This window comes from Felis catus, chromosome C1 (assembly GCF_018350175.1).
Source record: "Felis catus isolate Fca126 chromosome C1, F.catus_Fca126_mat1.0, whole genome shotgun sequence".
NCBI lineage: Eukaryota > Metazoa > Chordata > Mammalia > Carnivora > Felidae > Felis > Felis catus.
In genome coordinates, this window is record NC_058375.1 from 61,261,985 (window position 1) to 61,287,639 (window position 25,655).

Sequence of the window (25,655 nt, forward strand, 5' to 3'; positions counted from 1 at the left end):
ATCCTAAAAATTGATAAGAAGACTTCACCTAGGGATGAAATTTGGATGCCAGAGGGACAATGTGAAATTTTTCACTTTTATAGCTTTTGAATTTTGTACCATGTGCATGAATATTACTCATTTAAAAATATAACAAAATGGTTTCAAAATTTTGTCAAAAAAACCCACAAACTCCATTTTGATTACGCTAGGAATTAAGTATGATCTCTATACATTGTAAAGCCTGCCAATGGGGCAGGAGCTAAGTGAGAGGAACAGGTCAGGCACATCTTTGGAAGAAGTTTCACAAGTGGCGATGACAGGAGATTTCAGAGAGTACCAATCATGATACACTTCATGAAGGCAAGGGATGCAATTGATATATTGATTGCCAAATCAATAAATACAAATGTATTTAGCTCAAGTTTAAAAAAGTACATCGCACTATGCCACAAAAGAAAGCATAGCTTTGTAAAATGTAAATGGCATATCAAAATCAAAATGATTAAGAAGTTTTGAAAATAAACAGAAGGATACACAGAGAGTAAACAGTTAAATTCAGTACAAAAGAGCATGAATTGGAAAAAGTAGAGAACCTAAAATACTAAAAGATACAACGCAAAATGAGGACATAGAAGTTAATAATGTATATGAATTTAAATAAGATAGCAACATTTGCAAATCTAAAAGAAGAAAATTAAAGGAGAAATAGATAAAACACAGTTGTAATGGAAGATTTTAATTCATAGCTAACTTCCCTAACTCTAGTACAGCTTACGTAGTCAAAATAATTAATTAGGATAGAGTACATCCGGATGTAGTCCTAAGTAATAATAATTAATAACAAAGACCAAATTACAGGATTCAGAGTCCCCAAAGATGAGGATCACATTTGAAGAGCAGAAGTGTACCTTTAAATCTTTTCATGGCAACTTTAGGAATTGGCTGAACCAGCTGGCTTCACAAGACTTCTTGGATTCACTTTGGTTCAATGAATCAGGGGAGGTAAATTCAGAACCACACAAACAAACCATATTTGCAAGAGGCAGTCTGCTTGTCTGGCAGCAGAGCAGAAGGGACCCTGGAGTTAGAAGAGCCAACTAGGCTGGAATACTACTCTGGCTCCTTCCCATCCTGTCATCCCTTTCCAAACCCCACCATAAATTTCCTTCCAGTTAATTTCCTGCCATGAAAACCCAATTCATTCAATGATGATTAATAAAGAAGGATCAAACACAAATATAATACCTAAAATAAGAAACAGAAAGGCAAAAAGACCAGGGGTAAACACTGATCGTATTTGACTCTTCAACTCAAGAGTAAAACCAACGTATCAGAGTGATAGAATATAAAATATTATGTGCCCTAATAAGTAAAAATAATGTAGAAATTATATAACAAGTGAAAATGGAGAAGAGAAGAGAAAGTGGGAGATAGAATGAGATAACTGGTTACATTATCTGATAAAACTGAGCATCAAAATATCATTTTCAGCTGAAAAATCAAGTAAAGGAGTTCTACTATGTCCTGAAATAAAGAATGGCCCTTATTTTCAATTGTCTATGTAGTAGTTACTAAAATATTTCACTTAGTAGATACCAAAGAAAACCTTCCAAAAAAGAAATAGTGTGTGTACACACACACACACACACACACACACACACACACAGACACACACAACATATTATCTGAACAAAATGGGATAAAACTAGAAATGAACTATTAAACCATAAAATAAAAAACTTCTACCAACTAGAAATTGAAAACTGTTTCGTAAGCATCTCTTCTTTAAAATAGTGAAATCTTGGGGTGCCCGGGTGGCTCAGTTGGTTAAGCATCCAACTTCGGCTCAGGTCATGATCTCACAGTTCATGAGTTTGAGACCCTGGTAGGGCTCTGTGCTGACAGCTCAGAGCCTAGAACCTGCTTCAGATTTTGTGTCTCCCTCTATCTCTGCTTCTCCCCCACATGTGTTCTCTCTCTCTCTCTGTCTCTCTCTCTCTTTCAAATAATTAAAAACATTAAAACAAAATAGTGAAACCAAACACAAGAGACAAAATTCTTAGAAAATAATGTAAATAGCTATACTACATACGAACTCTATGGGATGAAAAACAAATCTGGATAGCCCTGCAGCCTGATTTCTCATGTCTGTTTAGGGGATAGCTTAACAGAGAGCTAGCACAGCCAAAATGAGTCTTCTGCAGAGAAAGACCATCACCTCCACTGATGTCATCATTCCTGACTGACAAGGCAGCTCTCAGGGTCCCTTGTATGCATCATCTTGCTCTTGGTTTGCCTTCGTTCCAATGATGTCCCTAAATGCAGCGATCTTTCGATGCATTTCTTTTTACTTAGAAGAGGGTGATGAGGATGGTGTTCCCTAGCCTCTCTTATACTTACCAATAAATATGAATCACAGTGTAGATATATGACTTGTTCTTGTTCATGTGGTGCTTCTGATTCCAGTCTTGTCTGCTAGCAGAGACAGATGCTTCTCTGCAGTTAAATTGGCCATGGAGCAGGCAGAACATTTATGGTGTGGAATAACAAGATTTCAGGGACGTTGTGTGCTCTGTTACTTCCCTACTGATGTTATCTTCCTGATAAGACCTCTGATATATCTGTAGGAGAGCTTGCACACCATGTAGATTTCATATTTATGGAATTAGAGAGTTTAACTGGACCACCCCAGGCCTTGGAAGCTTTTCCACCTAGGGACAACACGAGGCCACAAGTCAGCCTAATACATAGGTGCCTAGTGACTCAAGAAGGACAGCGTCACCAAACTGCCCATTATCCCAGTATCCTCTAGAGTGGCTACTGAGTCATCACTGGTTGAGATCAAAAGGGAACTAAGCAGCCATGGGAGTCCAATCGTACAGGATGCAGCAAGGTGTTGGAGATAACTATTTTGGGCTCCTGGAGACAATAAGAGAATAAGGCCCCCCAACAAGCAGATGAGCTAAGACATAAGGATAGGCCACAAAAGGAAAATTCCAGATGGAAGCTCTTGTAGTAGCCAGAAAATAGGAAGCTATATTCTTTGAGGAGATACTAAAACACATGCATTATTTCTGAAGGCTGGGAAAGTGATGAAATTACAAAGACAAGGGACAAGCTGAGATGAAATGGCTACTCTCATAGCAATAACATAGACAGGCCAATTCCAAAACTCATACTAGGCTTCAGAACATTAAGATGGAAAGAACAGGTACAGGGATTAGGTCTGGGACCTGCTCCTGCACTCTTCTCTCAGGTGAACAATCCAAACATTCTTGAACTTGTTAGATGCTGAAGTACACATGCCTAGTATTTGAGTTCCTTTTTTTTTCCTTTCTGAAATATACTTGCTAGTTTTTTGCCACCCTGTTCTCTTGCCTGGATAAAGATGCTTTGGGCACTTGAGTGATATGTTAGTTTTCTATTGCTGCATAAGAATAATACATAAGAGCTTAAAACATCGCACATTTTTTTAGCTCTAAGTTCTGTAAGCCAGAAGTCCAGGCACAGCCTAGCTAGGGTCTCCACTCAGTATCTTCCAAGACCAAAATCATGCTGTCTGTAAGTTATGTTCTTATCTGGAGCCAAGGGCCCTCTTTCAAGCTCATTCAGGCTGTTGACAGAATTTGGTTCTTTGCAGGTGTAGAGTTGGAGTCCCTGTTCTCTTATTTACTGTCCAGCATAGACTGCTTTCAGGTCTTATAGGGCCTTATAAATCCCTTTCACATGGCCCAGCCTCTCTCCACCTTCCAAGTGAACAAAAAGAACCTCCCTCATTTAGGATTCTACTGATGCTTCAAATGCTTCATGATTCTGACTTTCTCGTTCACCATCAGATAGAAAAAAACTCTCTGCTCTTAAAAGCTCAAATGGTTAAGTCAGGCTCACCCAGATAATCTCCCTATTTTTTAAGGTCAACTAACTTAGCATCTTAATTATATTTTCAAAATCCCTCCAGAGAGTTACATAGATTAATATTTGACTGAATGACTGACAAAGGAACTGGAACCCCAGCGTTTGGAGGTCATCTTAGAATTCTGTCTACCACATACATAAACAAGTTGATTAGACACAGTTATATTTTGCAATCAAGCAGTGAAAGGAATGCATGGCCAAGAAGGGTGTGTACCTTGCCCAGATTTTACAATTGAAATAATAACTCAGACTAGGAAAAAAAAAGAATTGGTCTTCTCAGAGAACAAGTACAGCTAGTTCAGGCAGTTGTGTTCCCCAATGTCATTTCATTTTTTAAAAACATTTATTTTTGAGAGAGAGCTAGGAAGAGAGAGACAGACGGGGCGGGGGGGGGGGCGGTGAGGAGAGAGAACAAGTGGGGGAGGGGCAAAGAGAGAGAGGGAGACACAGAATCTGAAGCAGACTCCAGGCTCTGAGCTGTCAGCACAGAGTCCCATGCGGGGCTTGAACTCACAAACTGTGAGATCATGACCTAAGCCGAAGTGGGATGCTTAACCTTCTGAGACACCCAGGTGCCCCCTCAATGTCATTTCTAAATTGAATGTCCCTGAGTGGCTAATGGAAGCCAGTGATGCTTGGAGCCTTACCAGTGACCACAGAGGCTTAGATAAGAAAGCAGCCCTGTTCTTCTCTTTTATCTGACATTCTAACAGTGAATAAATGTGCTGCCACTACTTGCATTTAGTCCTGTAGCTTAGATCTTTTTCTATATATCTCTTGAAAGTAAAACAAAATCAATTTACCTTCATTACAAGGTATCAATACATTAGACAGACACTAGTACAAATGAGAACCTGCTGCTGGATGTACAATCCCCATGAAGATGACTTTGTAATAATGGCCACTGCTGGGAAAACTGCCTACATTGCACTGAATGCCATCTAAACACAACTGACTAAGGGTGAATGGACTTTGATGGAGGGTATAATCTAAGATTCCACCACCCAAGTGGTTACCATGGGAGCTGTCTGAACTATAACCCAAGAACATTAAAGGCGAACTGTAAACAACTACTCAGGAGGTCCAACACCTGATTAGTCACTTTGGGTATTGGAGACAGCACATTTTACTCCCAGGAATTTTGTAACAACCTCTATATCAAGTTAACAGACATATAGTCAAATTTAAGTGGAAGTCCTTATAGCAAGAAGCTTTAAGGGGAGCATAGACGATAACAAATGAAGTTCTCTGCTGGAATGCTTTACCTTACTTCACACTACTACATTTAGAGATAATTACAACTCTGTCCCAAATCATTTCTCACCCAGATTATTGCAATAACTTCCTAAATTGTCTCCTTACTTTGCCTTTGCTTGATCACTCTCTGTTCTCCATTCAGCAACCATTGTGATCTTTTTAAAATGTAAGTAAAAGATCATCTCACTTTCCTGCTCACTGTTCAAAATGCTCCCCGACTTCCCATCTCAGAGTAAAATGCAAGATTCCCACACATAGCTCTTACCACCTGGTACCTAATTAAGGGTCTGACCTTATTTCCTGCTATTCCTCCCTTGCTCATTCTGCTTCAGTCATGTAGGACTTCTTGTTTTAAAGAGAATATGCCTCCTAAGTTCCAAGTTCAGGGCTTCGTGCTGTTTCCCCCTCCTTGAGTTCTTTTATGCCTTATACCTCAAACCTTATTTCTTACTCCTTCACATCACTCGCTCAAATACATCCTTTACTGTGATGCATATTGACCTATTTGGAATTCCAGCAATATTTCCCATTCAGAAATCTACCCTCAAAAAACAAAATAAATCAATTAAATTAAATTAGAAGAATCTCTCCTCATACCTTGCCTTATTTTCTTCTTAGCTTTTTTTTTTTAATTTTTTTTCAACGTTTTAATTTTATTTTTGGGACAGAGAGAGACAGAGCATGAACAGGGGAGGGGCAGAGAGAGAGGGAGACACAGAATCGGAAACAGGCTCCAGGCTCTGAGCCATCAGCCCAGAGCCCGACGTGGGGCTCGAACTCACAGACCGCAAGATCATGACCTGGCTGAAGTCGGACGCTTAACCGACTGCGCCACCCAGGCGCCCCTTCTTCTTAGCTTTTAAGAGCACTCATATATATGTTACTTTCCAGTGTTGGGTCTATCTCCTCTTTTGGGATGCAAGTCTTCCAAAGGCATAGAGTTTTGCCATGCTAAATTACCACTCTCCAGAGCATTGGCTGACACTGTCAGTATTGATAACTACTTGCTGAATAAATTGAGTAAATAAACAAAAGGTAACATGTCAAATCACAGAGGAATCTAATGGTATTCTAATCCAAGAAATGATATTGTTATAGCATCATAGCCATGTCAGAAAGGTAAAATTGGATCCATGCTTTATAACTTATAACATATACTTTCTGTAGATAGACTCAAAAATATAAATATGGGGGGAAAGAAAGAGGCTCTTTGAGTGGCTCAGTTGGTTGAGCATCTGGCTCTTGATTTCGGTTTAGGTCATGATCTCAGTTTGTGAGTTCCAGCCCTACGTTGGGCTCTGCGCTGACAGTGCGGAGCCTGCTTGGGATTCTCTCTCCTTCTCTCTCTTCTCCTCACCCACTCGTATTCTCTTTCTCTCTCTCAAAAAAAAAAAAATAAGTAAACTTAATGAAAAAATTTAAAAAATAAATATGGAGCAAAAACCATACAAACTAGAAAATTTAGGAATATTATTTCATAATCTCAAAGGAAGAAGCTTTTTAAACTATGATACAAATTCCAAGAGCCACAAAGGAAAAGATTGATAAATTACACCACAAAATCTAAGCTCTAACCATAGGGCAAATGCTGTGATTAATAAAATTAAAAGGCAAATAATGTAATGCAAAAAATATTTGCAATCAACAGAGTAGAAAAAAATGAGTAATGTCCCTCAGATATGTATCTATACCTGGATATGAAAATGACCAAACCAGTAGAAATTATAGGCAAAGTATGTGAATAAACAATTCATTGTAGAGGAGACACAAATAGCTTTTAAATGTGAAAATATGCTCAGTAAGTGAACCACAAAATCTAAATATATAGGGGTTTTAGTAAAGATCTGACAGTTTCATAACAACTTTATTGTCCAGAGTGTGAAGAAATAGTAAATATTGGTAAGAATATATATTACTACAATCCCTATGGAAGAAAGTTTACCAAGATCTATCAAAATTATAAATCCATGTGCCCTTTGTATCAGCAATTTCATTCTAAGAATATATACTTCAGACATTCTAGTATCATTAAATCATTGTCTTGATAGAAAAATATTGATAGCTTTTTAAATGGACATTAACAGGGAATGGAGTTAAATAAGTTGCACAAAAGCAAATGAAGAGTAAGAAAAGCCTGTATATAATATGCAAAAATTTCCAAGTAGAGAACCTAGTTGTACAACAGAGGTTATAGTATACAATTATTCATGTTTAAGAAAGCAGAGGCAAAAAAAAGACGTGTATTTTCTTGTATATGATTTACAAACTTTGGAAGAATATTCAGGATATCAAAAATAAGAGCTGCCTGTATGAACAGGTGGTAAAACAGTTTGATGAGGTTTCACTACAAAACTCAATTATCTTTTACTATATAACTCAATATTTGAACTGTCTAAATCCTAAATATTCAACTGTGTGAATGTTGCTATGTAAAAGCATTTATCAATATTGTAAAAAACAATACAAAACAAAACAAAAAAAGCTCTCTACAGAGTATAGACCAGTTGTTCTAATCATACTAAACCATGTGCCATTCCCCAACATTGGCTTTCAGGTCTTCATGCTCTTGCATATGTGTCCAGGTAAGTCCCAGAAGGATATCCCAACAATAATGATACAACCTATTAACCAGCATCCCTATCAAAACATTACCAATTTCCTACTCACGTAGAAAAAAAAATCATAAATAGATAAAAACTAATCACAGAAACTAAGACAGAATGAAAGCAAAATGCCAGAACTGCGTCAGAATGTTTACCACCCCTAAGAAAAATGTAACTAGACAGAAAGGTAGACACAGATTTTAGATTATGGCCCAATAGAACCCATTTGTAGGCATTGAAAGTTATTTTAAACATGGTAAAAACTAAAAAATAGTACAACAGGAGAACAAAGAGAGTATACACCTTCATTCAATAAATGAAACAATGGACTATGATATGTTAAAGGATGTGAAGAATGTTAACATATAGTATGTATTCAATTTCCCTGCTATCTGAAAACATATCTTCCTTATCACAGATTCTATGGATAAAATCAATAATTGCCTTCTCAATTATACTACATGAGGGAGAATATTAAAAATAAGATCTTTGATATTTTACCAAGCTCAATACCATTCTCTAGATTGCTTAATTTTTATTATTTCAAAAAAGTAAGGGTCCTATAACACCCTTCATTTGACTTTATAATGTATGTTAAAATGTTTCATCATGTGTCATTGGTATCATCAAATAAACATTTATAAGAAAAAGGGAAAACAAATGGCTGGATACATGATGACCAATGTAGCCTTGGATAGCAAATTTTCAAAATAGAACAGCTAAATTCACCAAGTTTATTTAATTGAATGAGAAACCTTTTAAAGCTGTCTTCTTGAAAATGTCCCAAAAAACAAAGTTTTAATCAGATGACTCTAAAATAATCTGAAAGCATATGAATAAGTTTTATGTCTACATTACTCAGATATTTTAAAATTAAGGATAAAAGAGACTGACATTTTGCTGCATTGAATTTTAGGAAAATCTTTCATTTGAAAATATTTCCAGACATTTAACAAGTCCAAAATGTGACAGAATTTATCCTTTCTCAATTTAGTTGTCTGATTTGACTAATGAGGCAGGGCTTTTCATTTGAAAATGTTTCCATTTTGGATTTATTTTGGCTTAATCCTCCTTAAGACTGAGACAATGACACAGAGCACCCATCCTGATGTAACTTTTTCTTTTCTCCTGTCCTGTACTTGGCATTTTATTTTATCTTTCTCATTATTGGGCAGCCCTGGTCACTGAGAGTGTTCATCTGTTGTTGAATTGTTATGTAATTTATTGAAACCTTCTGATTCCTGAACCTTTTTTTAAAGTTTTTATTTAAATTCCCATTAGTTAACATATAGTGTAATATTAGTTTCAGCTGTAGAATTTAGTGATTCAACACTTACATACAACATACAGCGCTCAATCACAAGTGCCCTCCTTAATGCCCATCACCCATTTAGCCCACCACCCTGCCTGCCCACCTCTCTATTAGTAACTCTATTTGTTCTCTATAGTTAAGAGTCTGTGTTATAGTTTGCCTCTCTCTCTCTTTCTTTCTCTTTCTCACTTTTTTCTTAATCCCTGATTCTTAATATTGAGCTGACTCAACAGAATAACAGAATAACAGAAGGTAAATCTTTCCCTTTCCTTCTCCCACACCTGAAGACAACTATTAGAAGAATTTTTATGGGGATAGCCTTGAACAGGAACCAGGAAAAATAAAAACATAGACATCAAATTGTAAGCACCTCGCAATCTCGTATGATATAAATTGGATATCCTCTGGGAAAGCCATCTTTCAGCTTTCCAGTGTATGTTTTTCAACCTTTATGTAAGCAACCAATAAATCATAATGCTAATACAATCTAAAGATAAAGTCACCATTCTGATAATTTTCTTGAATTGACTGCCACCTGGAGTTACATTATTTCAACCAATGTAAATTTCGCATAATATTATCCCAGATATGATTTGGTGATTAGAAATGACAACTACTTTTAAAAGAAGAGCATAATAGGGTCAAAAGAAGGGAGCAAGAGAGAAAAAGTCACAGCAGAACTAAGAGAGTCAACAATGAAGCCTGTATCAGTGATTTCATCATTCATAGAGTGACTTCTACAAAACAAAAGAAGGAAAGGTACTTAAATGTAAATTTTCAGAAAAAAAGAAATAAATTTGAAGGTGAAATACTCTAATCGAGCATATTCACAAAGGAAATTATAGGGTTTGTGGTAAACTGCTTGTAGCACACAAAGCTAAGTGACCCTAGCCAAAATTCTGCTGCCAGCGCTTTTGCATCTCCCCTAGCATTTTCTCTTTGACAGTGAGCTGATAGGCAGAAACACTTGATTCCCAGTTCATTGACAGACCTTCATTAAAATGGACATGGAAACAACAGTCTACAAGACAGATGCCCCCATAATGGAGGGTAATAATAATGGAATGGAATCATTTATACCAACATTCAGAAGAGAAGGTTTACATAGAGAACATGCAAAAGATTCATTATCCAGTTACAAAGAGTATTACAAAATCAAGAAATTGCAATCTCAATCATATGTTTGGTGCTAGAATTTTCAATGACTCCATATCTGTAAAAGTGAGTGAAAAAAAGTATATGCATTTTTCCTTTAAAATGCATGTCTAGGAGCACCTGGGTGGCTCAATTGGTTAAACACCCTGACTTCAGCTCAGGTTATGATCTTGTGGATCATGTGTTCGAGTTCCGCATCAGGCTCTGTGCTGACAGCTCAGAGCCTGGAGCCTGCTTCAGATCTTGTGTCTCCCTTTCTCTCTGCCCCTCTCCTGCTCACACACTGTCTCTCTCTCTTAAAATAAATAAACAAGCAAACAAACAAATGTCTAATTTACTGTTTAAAGCATGTCTGTGATTATTAGTTTTTTTTTATGAAATGCATACAATTTTAAAAATAAAACTGTGGGGCACCTGGGTGGCTCAGTCAGTTAAGTGTCCAACTTCAGCTCAGGTCATGATCTCACGGTCCTTGAGTTCAAGCCCCGCGTCGGGCTCTGTGCTGACAGCTCAGAACCTGGAGCCTGCTTCTGATTCTGTGTCTCCCTCTCTCTCTGACCCTCCCCCCATTCATGCTCTGTCTCTCTCTGTCTCAAAAATAAATAAAAAATAAATAAATAAAATAAAAAATAAAACTGTACTCCTTATATTACCAGAAATATCTAACAGTGGGAATGAAGAAAGGTAGATTTTAGCTTTAAGTCTTCTGGCCTATATTTGCTGCATGTTACTTTACTCATTGGATTTCTTTATGTAGAGTATGCAAAGAGACTGCATGTGGTACTCTGAGATCCTTTCTGGTTTTCCACTTTATAATTGTCCAGTTATCACATAGCCAACTGGGGCAGTACAATCAACAGTTCATTATGGGGTGCCTGGGTGGCTCAGTCAGTTGAGCGTCTGACTTTAGCTCAGGTCAAGATCTTGAGGTTTGTGAGTTTAAGCCCTGCATCAGGCTCTGTGCTGACAGCTCAGAGCATGGAGCCTGCTTCAGATTCTGTGTTTCCCCCTCTCTGCCCATCCCCTGCTCATGCTCTGTGTCTCTCTGTCTCACAATAATAAATAAACGTTAAAAAATATATTAAAAAAAAACAGTTCACAAAAAAAACACATTATCTTATGGCAAACTGAGGCATCAATCATATTTTATCACATTAATAAATTCATATTTTATTTCAAACATTGAGTTTTATCCTCTAAAATACTACTTGGATGGTGTAGTGAAAGATCACTGGACTCAGACTAGGGCTCAAACTGCCATAGAACAGCAACAGCTTTGCATCGTTGTGCAAATTTCATTCTCAATTGACTGATCTACAAAGTTGAAGTACCCTTAAGTTCCCTTTCAATTCTGGCATCCTGTAATGTTCCATGGCAAAACTGCATATAAATCATGTGAGCTATTTTATGAGGAGAATGGTGGTATAAAAAAGAATAAAGGCACATAGGAAAAGGAATGTGTGATGAAGAAAGCAAGTGACTTGTTTGCTAATTGTGATTCACTATTGTCATAACTGTAAAACTCTTAGTGTTTTAAATTCTGCAACCATTGGTTTCCTCAATGGTAAAATATGAAAGTGCTCGAGATCAGAAGTTTTCAACAGCCCAGTTTACGTATTATTTGTACACCTCAAGTTGATAATGAGGAATAAATAACTCCCACATCAGTGTTTTACAGCATATCAAAAGGATGGCATGACACATATCACAATAACCCTAGGCCATTGAGTGATTCAAGAATATGTATGGTCTTAAAATTCCTATAACCGTAGGAAATCATTAGAGTCACAGAGTTTTAAAACTAGAAGGCAGTAGATACAATCTAACTTAATTATACATGTTATGTACATATCCTCTGCATATTTCTAATGTATCATCACTTCAGTCTATAATTTGAAAAAAAAATCTGGTATATATATTCAGGATATAATCTTTTGGTTTCTGCAGTTGGCCATGACTATATGTTAATCTCATGGATCCCAAAGATGGAGTTTTCTGAAATTCCCTCCTTGGGGTCCCAACTACTACTCTATTACAATTTATATGAATTACTTTCACTTAATGCAGTGACCATGATCACATAAGCAAAGATTAGTAAGGATTCTTGAGCACTTCTTTGTAAGTCCCTTTACGTGATGAAGGGAAAGAGACCTTGAAGTTCTTAGATGAGTCCATAAAAGTAACTCATCCAGGGTAGCAGTTGTGAATTGCTGCCAAGTTTTCTAGACATATTTTGTTCAGTTCTGAAAATATGTATTGGTCATCTTTAATATACCAGAAACTATAGGGTTGGGAAATTAGGAAGTCAAAGCTTTAGATGAAGTAGGGGTGGTAAACAATGAATGGAGACCTACCATGGAGCAAGAACACTGAATTAAAGAGCTCAGACAGATTGGAAGGGTCTTGGAGTTAGTGAAAACTGAGTACTTAAATGCATGTACTAACCCAGGATAGAGCATAGGAGGCAGATGGACAGCAAGGAGGAGATGGTACAGAAACATTAAAAGACTGGCTATATTGTATCATCTTTCCCATGATCCTGAGCAGTAGGTTAATCCTGACATCATCAATGTACCTCTCTATAATGTACCCGAGTCTTTATAACCTGCTTATAGTTACCTTGAGAGACAGAGATGAGCTCGATGCTTAAAAATGGAAAGAAGAGTCATACATATAGGGACTTGCCTAGTAAATATGTGGACATTAAGGGACACCACGCATGGGAACCGCAGGATTCCTGTTATAGGGAATTTGGGAACATGACATAAGTTCTTTAAATTTACATGTTCATTTTTAGGAGACAAAAAATCTCAATACTTAACCACAGAGAAGTATGATTTTGATTAAATCCTGTCCCTATCTATAAATTTTGGGTCCAGTTCCTTAACTTTTCTGAACTTCCATATCCCGCATGAAATGGAACAAATCGAGTACCTACATCATTGAGTTGTTGCCAGGATTAAATGAGATGATCCATATAATGCAGTTAGAACTGTGCCTGCAAATCAGTAAAAGCTGAATAAACGCTGGGTATCATTTCATGTAGAGGCCGTGAACCCTTCTCTCCGTTCTCCGTGCAGCTTTTGTTTGATGAAGGCTCTCTGGGCTTAAGTCACCTTACTCTAGGTCCTTGTGAGCAGCAGTCTTCTGAAAAGAATAGTTGACATATTATTTTAGTATTATAGTAGTTGCTTTATAAGGCACTGTTCTTTCAGAAACCGAGGATGTATTATAAATTCATTCTAAACGCATAGCAACCGCAGCTGTGTGGCAACTGCTGAATTAGACTTGCATTGTTCTCAAACACTAAAATCAAATTAAGTGGTTATCCTATTAATAGCACTACTTATTCAGCTCCTTTCCTCTTTAAAGTACTTTATAAACATTAACTAATTAATCCTCACACTCTTATGAGGTGGGTAAATACTTGTTAACTCCCAGTTTGAGGAAACCAAGGTTGAGGTTAAGTGGTTTGCTTGCTCAGGGCACTAGAGTGAGGCAATATTTAAGTCCTAAATTAGGGCATTTTAATTTCTATTAATTTATTTGGGACACTGTATTGGATTTCTAATGATAATTTATTATGTCGGATTATTGTACACTATGTCATATAGCAGATGGGAAAATGTAATTCTTTGCTGAGTGAATAAAAATGGGTAAAAAAGTACTCCACAACTACTGTTCCCCAGAGCTCACTATGGCACCAAGAACTTGGAAGCCATGCAGTTAACTAGCCAGAGATTGCCAGTCATTTCATTTAAAGTCGATTTCTTTACCATGTGCTTATGCACGCCTGCACATGTCTACATAAACACTTATTTTCCACAATAGCATATAAGTTCTTTAATGTTAGAAACCATATCTCATTAACCCAGATATCTCCAAAACGATATGTTAGCAAGGTATGAAAAGTGTGTAAGAAATCAATCTTTTCAGTAACCTTCTGATTGTTTTTTTCCTCTTCCAACTTTAAACCTCATCTTGTCTATCCTCCATAGTTCTGTCCAATTTATAAATAAGAGAACATAAACATGGCCATATTGCTCCGTTACTCAAAGTCACAAATGCCTCCGTATTTCTGCCCCTAACTTCAAGCCCTTTACTTTTAAAAGCAATTTTGTAATGTGAAATTCATTGAAACGTGTTTATCATAGCACTTAAGATCTTACAACTCCTTAAACTTCGTATGATTGTCCCATGAGGGCAAAGAACGTATATTTCAACCTCAATGTTCTGTCTCAGTGCAGACACAAAGTAAGTACACAGTAAATATTTGGTACATGAAAAGATAGTAGTAGAAATAGAGATGCTGTGCAACATCTTTTTCCAAGGCAAGTTTTGCAATGGATTAGTTATGAATTATATTACTTATGAAACTCCTCATGTTTAACATTGATGCCCACCAGAGGAAAACCATTGTTGTTTGTCTGTACTTGGCCTTTCTAATCTCCCTGTCATCTTTTTTCTGTAATCTACATGTCATCAGAATCCCTGTGTCCTCCTGTATTCTCACTTTCAGGAAACTTCGGTGAGAGTGGATATATATTATTAGGTCTTAGAGTTTAGAATGACCAGTTTGTGAATGTAAAGGAATTCTGACAGCAGACATTTCTGACACAGTATCCATAAGATTAACACTTTGTACTACCTCTATGAACCCTATGCATTCTTGCTTATTTTATTGGCTTTCTTTAATTATAGAAATAATAAAAGTTAGGGGTGCCTGGGTGGCGCAGTCGGTTAAGCGTCCGACTTCAGCCAGGTCACGATCTCGCGGTCCATGAGTTCGAGCCCCGCGTCAGGCTCTGGGCTGATGGCTCAGAGCCTGGAGCCTGTTTCTGATTCTGTGTCTCCCTCTCTCTCTGCCCCTCCCCCGTTCATGCTTTGTCTCTCTCTGTCCCCAAAAAAATAAATAAAAACGTTGAAAAAAAAATTAAAAAAAAAAGAAATAATAAAAGTTATTTGTTTGAAACCCTTGATCCCAGTGATGTGGCAGTTTTTCTGCTGCTCTAGAAATGGCTATTTACATGCAAAGCTTGGGAGAAAACTCTTTTAAGCCTTGTAAGGCTATGTTACCCAACCATCATCTCAGTCCCTAACTAATGCCTAGGCTATTGAAGTACATGAAGAACTGAGATCATGGGAAATTTTCAGAGCCATCAGTTTTCAGTCCAGTGGGGAGTACCAAGGCAAGTAAACAGAACTCCAAGAGTTTCTTACAGAGATTTGTTGACTTCAAGATGGCAAGATTGGTATCTCAAACCCTGAATAGAAGTGTGATTATGTGGAATCTTCTCTGATCTACTTTTTGTGTTTATATATGGAATGGTAGAAGAGGACTGCAGGTGATATGGAGGTAGATAAAGGGAGCCCTCAGGGAACCAAACTGAGCTCCCCACAGTTTGACATGGCCTGGATACATGAGTTTCACACAGGCCATGCAGACACCATGCAAAGTAGTCAGACTTTAGCCATTTTGTCAATAACCCTACTCCTGAAAATGAAGACCCTGGAGGACATCAGGTGGATCTCCCAGGGTGAGATCTCAGAGATTGAGTTGACATATTTGAGAGACCGATCCAAAAAAGAGACCTTTGAAATTCATTCTAAAGAGCTTTTAGTTGCACCCCACAGGATTTGGATGCCTGCCATTGAGAGGACTGAGGGATGATAGCCAGAGAAGTGGAATCAAATGAGAACAAAAACCATTTCAATGAAGCAAATCCCAAAGCAGGGAAAATAATGCAGAGGGAGAGGAGAAAGAATAAAGTCACGGCTCACTTCCCATTTTAACTGAAGTGAAGTAAAGAAGCTCTTTCTAATTACTAACTTTCGATGGTCTACCAGGGTACATAGTCTTGGGGCACCTGGGTGGCTCAGTCAGTTAAGCATCCAACTCTTGATTTTAGCTCAGGTCATGATCTCACAGTTCATGAGTTTGAGCCCCACATGAGGCTCTGCACTGACAGCACAGAGCCTGTTTGGGATTCTCTCTCTCTCTCTCTCTCTCTCTCTCTCCCTCTTCCCCTCCACCGCTTGTTCTCTCTCTGTCTGTCTCTCTCTCCCTCCCTCCCTCTCTCAAAATAAAGGGAACATTGTCTCAAGTATTTTGCATAGGAAGTTCACCCTTGCTGGAAGCCCTGAAAGTTTTCACTGAGGCCCTTCTTACTAGGTTACTAAATCAAGTCCTTCAAGCTGAAGCCTGGGCAGGGCTGGAAAATGGAATGAGGTAACCACTAATTTGGATAGAAGCCTGACATTTCCAACCAGAGAAAGATAGACAGAACTGAAAATGACTGGAAGGCAATGAGATCTGCCTGAGGTATCATTAATGCCCTGGAAAGGCAGGCTTGGCACAGCATGGCTAAAAGAAATAACTGGAGAAAAACAAAACCATTTCACATTTATATCTTCATTGAATTCAGACTGTTTAGTAAACTGGTTAATAATTACTCAACAAAATAGCTAACCATTTTAATATGTAAGTTTTTTAACATTATAATGTAAGAGTAAGCCACCTGTAATGTTGCTTAAGAAAAATAACAATCTAGTTCAGATTCCTGATTACATTGGTATGGTGCTTTTTTTTTAATAATGATTGTTTCTTTTAGTAATAGCTGCTATCTTTCTTAGATGTAGATAGTAGTAAACATTTGATATGAATGAATGAATGAATAAATGAATTGATTGTTATGGAATATAAGATTACAATGAAATATTCATAATTATCCAGTAAATTATAAGCCACCATTGTTCAGGAATCTATAGAAGAATGCTTGCTTTCATGCTACCCATACTCAATAAGATTGCTTTAAACCCCTTTTATAGTATTCCTATTTGTGCACTTTTCTTTCTTTTTGTTTTCTTACAAAGAGAGAGAAAGAGCACCCAGGAGCAGGGGGAGGGGTACAGGGAGAGAGAGAGAGAGAGAGAGAGAGAGAGAACCTTAAGCAGACTCCAAGCCCAGCATGGAGCCTGATGCAGCACTTGATCTCAAGACACTGAAATCATACCTTAGCCTAAATCAAGAGTCAGATACTCAACTGACTGAGCCACCCAGGTATCCCAACTTATTTGCATACTTCCAATTTTCTGTCCTAAGGATTTCAGGGACACAAGAAGTAAAAGTTAATATTTCGTAACAGAGTTCTTGAAGCCAGTGATCTGAAAAACTAGTCTGTTACTGGTTCCTTTATTATACAATGCAGATAAAATTATGCTTTATCTAATACCTCTGACCTCATGATAACTCTATAATCAGTTCTATACCCCTTCTTTCTGTTAAGTCAAACATCTGTCTACAGTATCTATATGATACTTTTGTTTGGGTATTATACATTTTGCAATTACCTTTGCATTTATTAGATACTTTAATCCATAACATTTTCCATAGTAAAAACAGAGAAATCCAGACAATAAAGCTAGCCCCCCAGGGAGCATTGTAAATTCTTTTAAGACCACTCTGCTGACCTTATAGTGTCCAGAATACCAAAGGGAGGCAGAAATTGATGGAAATAGCAGTGATGACTCTTGAATAAATTTAAAAATTATGAGATATGGACAAGAACAAGCTTTTCCAGTAATCAAGCACATGCCTTATTATTTCTTAACCCCAGAGCAATACAAGTTCAATGCATGCAATTTTAGAAATCTAATTGCAGCAAATTCAAGAAGATACATATTTTTCTAAGCAATAAATAGAGTCATTTCTTTTTCCTTCTTTGAAGGATAAAAAGACGGGTGCTAGAAAACAGCTGCAACTCGAAAAAGATAGGCTCAGTATCTCAGAATACATGGTTTGGGTTTTTTCTAAGTGGACTGAATGAATAGCCAGTCCCATTTCTCTGCCCCAAGGAGAAGGATGCGCGTGAAGCGCTCTTTCAGACAGCTGCAAATATGAATGATTAAAGGGGCTCAGACAATGGAAGAATTGAAACCTGCATTTGCAGATGTCACCTTCAAATTAGTGCGGAGTTGACAGCTTTGTTTTTTACCTGCTCCCTCCACCTAAGAACAAGCAAACTGATTTAAAAACTAGGAACCAATATGTTCATTTTATATATAAAAAAACAAAACACCAGAAAGCCTGGCCTCTGTATTTTTGTTGTTTATCCAGAGGACAAGGCACTACAGTGATATTATTTTCTATAACCACAGAGTTGATTTTATCTTTACCAGTCAGGTGAATGCAAAGATATATAAACAGAGGTGTCAGTAATTTTGAACCTCATGTAATTTCATGGGGCTTTAGTCTGTCTCCAAAATTATTACTTTAAGTGCATTTTCTCTGATCTTCAATTTAATTTTGAACATTTTCCTTTTTGTGTTGTCCCATGAGAACTGATACATCAATCATCATACATGGATGAGGAGGGAAGGTCTGTTTTTACAAATTTTTTAATTCACACTTGTTTTATCAGAAATAATTATTTTGTGGGGATGAAGAAGAAGATGGTGCAGGAGCAAAGGTTATTTTCACTCCGCTCTTAAGGTACCTGTAAGATTGTCTGGAACTAAGATTTCTGTGAATTCTCAATATCTCTTCTCTTCATGTCATTTCCATCTCTGGCTTCTGTGAAATTCTGTCTCCATTTTGTATCCCAGAGCTGTTTTCCTTATCTCCATTCCCACACTCCATTATGTAGCACTCAACACAGGCAGCTGTATGTAATAGAACTTTAATGGAAGCTAAGATATAATGGTTCCATGGAAACAAATAAACAGAAAGTTGAAAATTAAACACTAAATATCTCAGTTTTTCAAGAAGACCCTGGATTTATTTCCATCAACTTGGGCTCCAGCAGTCTAAAGTGACTCTTGGTTCTCACCTCCTACTTTCTGGTCTTCTTCACTTGGCTTCCAAATTCTTGTTTATTTCTTAGGTAGCACTTTCTTTTTTGCCTTCCTCCAAAATACGCTCTCAACTTCTCACCTTAACTTTCCAAGAAGATTGATGGATATTTTACTAGATTGAAAGCATTTTCTTTTCTTTTGGGAACAATTCAGATCATAGTTGCTAATACAATGATTATCTTCATGCTACACAACAAATAAACTTTCTCTCGTGCCATTCTGCCTCACATCTTGCTATGCAGTTTCCTTCTCCAGTTCACATTAACCTCACTTCCATATTATACTCTTTGTATTCGTCATATCCTCTATTTGATCCATTTGGCCCCGAATTATTCTCATGGCTTACATCATTTTGTCATTCAGCTCTCTTCTCAAAGGACCTCTTCTCAGAGAATCATTCTTTGACCGCTCTACTTAAATAACATTCCCAACACACACTCATATTGGCTTTTTATCGCTTAGTGCTATGGATACAGCATTTATTATTCTGTACATTTTATTGTGCTTGTTTACTTTATTCTAATTTATTTTCTGGAGGTGAGACAGCAAGTGCAATACAGCCAAGGTTCCGTTGTCACCAGCCACTGCCACTGCACACCACCATTCTAACACATGCAGCACCAGCCTGCCACCATGACGCACTCCCACACATGAAACCCAGTCACTCTCTCACTCCCATGTCAGTCGTTCAGATCCAGACTCCTGTATAGGAGTTTCAGATTATCCTAACCATAGGTCATGGGACTTCATCTTGGCTGTCAGTGCAGTGAATGGACAGAGAGTAACAAGAAGGGATACTGTAATTCAATGGGCAAATAGAACATTGTGCCTAAAATGCAAATGGTAAACATGGTGGGTTGGTTCTCCAGGATTTTCCTCTTGAATTAGAGAAGTTAACAGAGCAAAATTACTTTACTTTTTTTTGCCTAAATTTAGTATAAATATCTATATCAATATCTAACTATATATCTATAGATATAGTTATATATTTCTCTGAAACAAGAGACTTGGTATGGCCTTCAGCATGGACTTCAGACCAATTCTTTGTATTGCATTTGGTTGCCTCTTGGCTGAGTGTAAATTCTGAGAGTAAATCCTTGAACTCTTTAATGAAGTATTGTAGGAAATAAATCAAAATATATATAAAAAATATCCATAACATATTTGGAGTTGACATAGATCAAGTATTTAGAACACATGGTCTATACTTCACTAAAAATATATTTATGACCTCTACCTGATAGCAGTACCATCTTTGGACACAAAGTTAGTTTTCTACATATGAAATTTAAAAGCACAAAATTTCCCATTAAAATATATATATATACGCATATATGTATACATATATGTGTATATATATACACATATATGTATGTATGTACATACATGTATGCATATATGTGTGTGTGTATATATATATATATATATATATATATACACATATATGTATGTATATACTTACCCCCCCTACAGTATCCATCAGGAGAAAGTGGAACAACCTCACTTTTAGGCTTTCAGGACAGTTTTAAAATAAAATTAGATAAAATCTGTTCTAAAACCTAAAATATATATATATATACATATATATATATATATTGCACTGATGAAATTTATATTATGATGAATTATATATTCATTATTTATGATGATATTGTATATGAATAATATATATGAATATATATGAATAATATATATAACCTGTTATATTATGATGAATTATATAAATATATATATTTATATTATGATGAATTATATATTATATATTGTGATGAAATATATATTATATATAAATCTAATATATATATATTGCACTGATGAAATTTGTGAATTGTAGCTTTGAAAAAAAAAGTTCGTAACTGCTGCAGTTACCTATTATGGAAATGCCATCTGAACACTTGATTTGTATTCAGAGAAGTCAGGGAAGGCAAGGACTATCCAATTACTAGCTCATTTAATCCATCCCCTGAGCAAGAGAGACCATTCCTTACAATGTGTTTCCTAGAAGTTTGTGATCAGTGTGTGATCTGACCTAATTCTTGCCATTTTTTCCCACAAATCTCTAAAGTTGCCTCTCATTCTTACGCTTTGCAAAGGTAAAAAAATGTTTATGCATCCACAAAGGAAATGATCCTCATTTGAGTCTCCTTGGTTTGTGATTTAATGTCTGTGCCATTTAACGTTTTAGGTTATGTGTATGTGAACAAAGACATCTGGTGCTTCATTATCACATCTAGTAAAACCTACCATTCTCTGCAGTTCAGAGTGATGAGGAACTAGTGTAGTTATTAGAAGTCCATTTTTACTTATGCTGTAATAATAGCTAACGTATATTGAGAACTTACTATATGAAATGTACTTTGTGATTCATATTAGTATTCATAACATATTTAATCCTCATAACATAACTAAAAGTTAGTATTTGTCTTCCCATCTTAGAAGCAAGAAAAAAATGAAAACAGAAATAACTTATTCAAGATCATACTACTGGAAAGTGGCAAAGCTAAAATTCAGGTACAGGCCTTACTGATTCCAGAGCTCATGTTAGTAACAGTCTGTTAAACTGATTTATTTTCAATAAAATAATAAACATCTGGCCCCAGTTTGGAGTTGCTTTTCAACTGTGGCCGAATCTACAGGTCTTTCTTTGACATTTTATAATTCATTATGGGATTGCTAAATTTATCATCTGGTATTAAGAAAATCATAAAGGTAATTAAAATATCCCCTCATTTTTGTTTTTCCATCTTTACAAATCATCAATATTTTTCTTGGTGATCCTACTAAGGGTCCCTGCAGCTGAACTTTCTATAGCTTCTAACAAGTAGACCGAAGAGGGTAAAAAGTAACCTTCCATGTATTATTTTAAATCCAACCATTTCATAAATTACCAGTACCTGATCAATCAACCTAGAGGTACTTCTTGAACAATTTTTTATACTAGGCAACATGAGCATTTTTGTGCCCCTTTTTCCTTAAGAATTAAGGAAAAGAGCCAAGAAAAGACAGGAAATAAGAGGTACCATTTCACAAATACCATGTGCCAAAACTCCACACCTAGCCTTTCTAATGATGACTTTAGAGATTTAAATGCTCCAATAGTAGTGTCTGAATAGATACACTTAGATGCTAAATAGATATATCAAAATCAATATATGCGAAAATTCTTGTGGCTCATCTCCCCTCAAACATGCTCCATCAATAGCTCTCCTCCACTTTAGCTGATGGCCATTTCATTTTCATAGTTGTTCTGGCCAAAAACTCAGTGATCACTCAAGACTAACTAACTTATATCCAATTCATCTCTAGTTTGTATCTTTAAAATACATAAAGTTGCTTCAAAATAACCCAAGAAATGTGGAGGAGGTAGGAGGTTGGTGGGATATACATAAACAAGTTTTGTCTGAGTTAGTAATTGAGGTGAGTAGCAAGGATCCATTCACTCTACATTTTACCGTGTTTGAAATATGTTCATAATGCAAGTGTATATAGAAGTGTATACATAATTCTCTCTTTTAGAGAGACAGACTAGTTACAGGGACATGGAAAGAGAGAGACAAAATTCAATCTAATTTGAGTCATAAAGAGTATTTTGGAAGATAATTCCAACAGCACTCCATGTACACTCCTTAACCTTTAGAATTTGTTGTCAATGAAGCAGTTTTAGTAATATTTATAAAACATAACTTTCTGCTGAAAACCCTGAAGTTGCTTCTCATTTAACTCAAAGTGAAAGTCAAGGTCTTTATCACATTTTTCCTCTTGTCCTTCTCACACATTCCTCTTCTCTTTCCTCACCCTCCTTCAGCCATCTGGTTCTGCTTCTCCTTAATCACACCAGGTTCCTAAGAGCCTGTGACTGATGGCTACTTGCACCAGTAAAGCTTTGCCTGTATGTCATGTCTTTCCTTCAGTGAAGACAACCCTGATCACTGTATTATGCCCCCACTTCTGGTACCCCCTATACTTGGTTATGCATTTTCTTTGTGCCAAAGCAATGATCACATTGTAAAATACTATATGGAATGATGCACTTATGCATCCCATGTTTATTTTTCTCCTCTCTTCTACAGTATTACCTCCATGAGGACAGATAGATATAGATATAGATATAGATATAGATATAGATATAGATATAGATATAGATATGGATATAAAATCTCTTCTACAGTATTACCTCCATGAGGACAGGGATATATATATATTTTATCATCACTCTACCATAAGTACATTGAAGATGGCTGGCTCATAGATGCACTAGATTATATGTATCAAATGAAGAACTAAATGAATGATCCATGGAAAAAGTTTTGATGATTTAAAGTGCTATGTAAAATAAAAAATAAAAAGCCATGAAAAAGATGGAAAGATATCATCAGCTCTAAACTTCTAAACAAATCAAATAATCTACCCAATGCTCTTCTAAATTTTATAAGAAGTGATGTTAGAATCACTAGAATCTTTAAACTTTATGATAACCAGCCAAATAGTTTGGAATCAAATGTTTGATAGTAGTATTTTATATTCTGTACACTCATCATAAAATATAATGAAGCCCTCAATCTGAAATATGCTAACTAAACATACATATCTATTTTAGGATAGTTGAAATATTATTTTTTAGTAATTAAAGATTATGAATATTACATATTTATTTTTATCATATATTATTGGCCATGCCTCTGCTTTATTTTATAATTACTTATCAGGAAGTAATTCCTTCCTTCATTTTATCACATTGGTTCCATAGGAGTTTGGATTTGCCTGGTAAGACATATGATTATATAAACCAGGCACCTTTGTTACCTGGGTTTTCTGCTGTTATTTAATGTCAATTGCTGTAAATTTGGAGATACTCATCATATATCTTTTCAGTGTGATTCTTTGAATGCTTAGGCACACAAAAGCAATTTTTACTTTTATATCATAAATATACCCTGTGTTTTTCTTTAACATTAGAATTATCTTGTTTTAGTATTAGCAGTATTGAACTATCGATATGAATAACAATTGAGTAATTATCTCTAAACCATGGTCTGAACATCCAAAAATGTGTTTAGGATGGGAAAACTTAGGTTGAACGATGAAATACTAGAAATTGTGTTTCTTCTTATTTTTAATTCATTTTTTGTTTCTTTCTTATTAGATATATATTTAATCTAAATAATATAATAGGAAATGTGAGTAACATAAGTAAATGAATTCATGAAACATATAAAATGTAAATACTATTTATGACAAAATGATATAAATAATAGAGACATGCAAAATCTTTAATGGTGTTTTACAACATTATAGTTACTTTGAAGTCCTCTGGTTTAGAACACTTGAGAGTATATAATTGGGTGCCCCATTTATCTATTGTGGAGTCACACACCAATTCAAAACTTAGTGACTTAAAATAATTTATCTTACTCAGTCTGTGAATTGACTGACTGAATGGGGTAGTTCTTATTTGGGGTATCCTGAGATTCCAGTTGGATAAGAGTTGGGAGAGACTAAAATCACTGGAAGCCTACACCGAGCAAGACTCCAAGCTTATCTCTTTCTGCATGTGTCTGGTTCCACCTACTTTTCTTACAACCTCTGTCTCTAGGAGAGTAGCCTGGACTTCTAACATGGTATTTGGATCCCTAGGAATAGATAGCAAAAATTGCCAGGGCTAGACTTGGAAATGGCACAGCACTCAAAGCCAAACCAGATTCAAAGAGTTGGGGCAAAAGATGCCATATGTCATTCAGTGAGTTACATGTGAGCACAGGGGGAATTGATGGCAGCCCCCACCTTTCTAGGCAAGTTTTGTAAATAAGCCAAACAGTTTGTACTTGAAAAATTTATTTTACTTTCATAAATTTCTTTTTGTCGTTTATAACATGGAAATAATAATCATGTATAAGTTCTCAAATTGTTGTTAGAACTAAATGGAATTATGCATATAAAATCCCCAGCATTTTGCCATGCACATAGTCTCTAAATAAATCCCAGCTAACATCACCTTTGTTTCCCATGACCCTGGGACGTACCAAAGAGCAGATATTCTATTTTCATCAATATCTCAGCATAATATAGTATCTGAAAAAATGCAGGCTACTAATAATTATTATTTAACAAATGAACAAATGACTGTTCTACTATATATTTCTGTATTTATAAAGCTATCGGGTCTGCCCATTGTCATCAGGTAGAAATAAAACAAACTGGGTCTAAAATTAAATGGCAGGTATTTTCTTTCCTAAATTAACCAACCTTTAATGGAATTGATTTACTGTTATTGCCTCATTTCATATAGACACAGCCACGGGATGAAAGATTGAAGTGGTATCTTCTCTTTACAGCAAAAAATATTTGAAGCTGGAAAACAAATTTAGCACATGCTGGACTCACTAACATTAACTGAGTTAAAGCCTCTTGTCCTTCTTAGTAGGCTAATTAAAAGAGCAATATATGGACATAAAATTCTTGCAAGCAACTCAAATATGATTTATGTTAATGATTAAATGGAAAAGAAAAACAAAACAACATAAGCAGAAAACAAGAATGCTTTCAAGTTATTTCTTATTAATTTATGAGGTTATTGGTAA

The 25,655-nt window shown here is 36.1% G+C and overlaps 1 long non-coding RNA gene across 1 annotated transcript in view; it reads right to left on the minus strand.

Annotated features, from left to right (window-relative positions):
• LOC123379657 overlaps positions 1 to 20,150 on the minus strand; it is a 40,226-nt gene extending 20,076 nt beyond the window's left edge. Inside the window, exons 1-2 of the long non-coding RNA XR_006584395.1 lie at positions 18,720 to 20,150; positions 13,163 to 13,371 (exon numbers count right to left, since the gene is read on the minus strand). This is a non-coding gene — a long non-coding RNA (uncharacterized LOC123379657). The remainder of the gene's footprint in view (positions 1 to 13,162; positions 13,372 to 18,719) is intronic.
• Between the last annotated feature and the right edge of the window lie 5,505 nt (positions 20,151 to 25,655).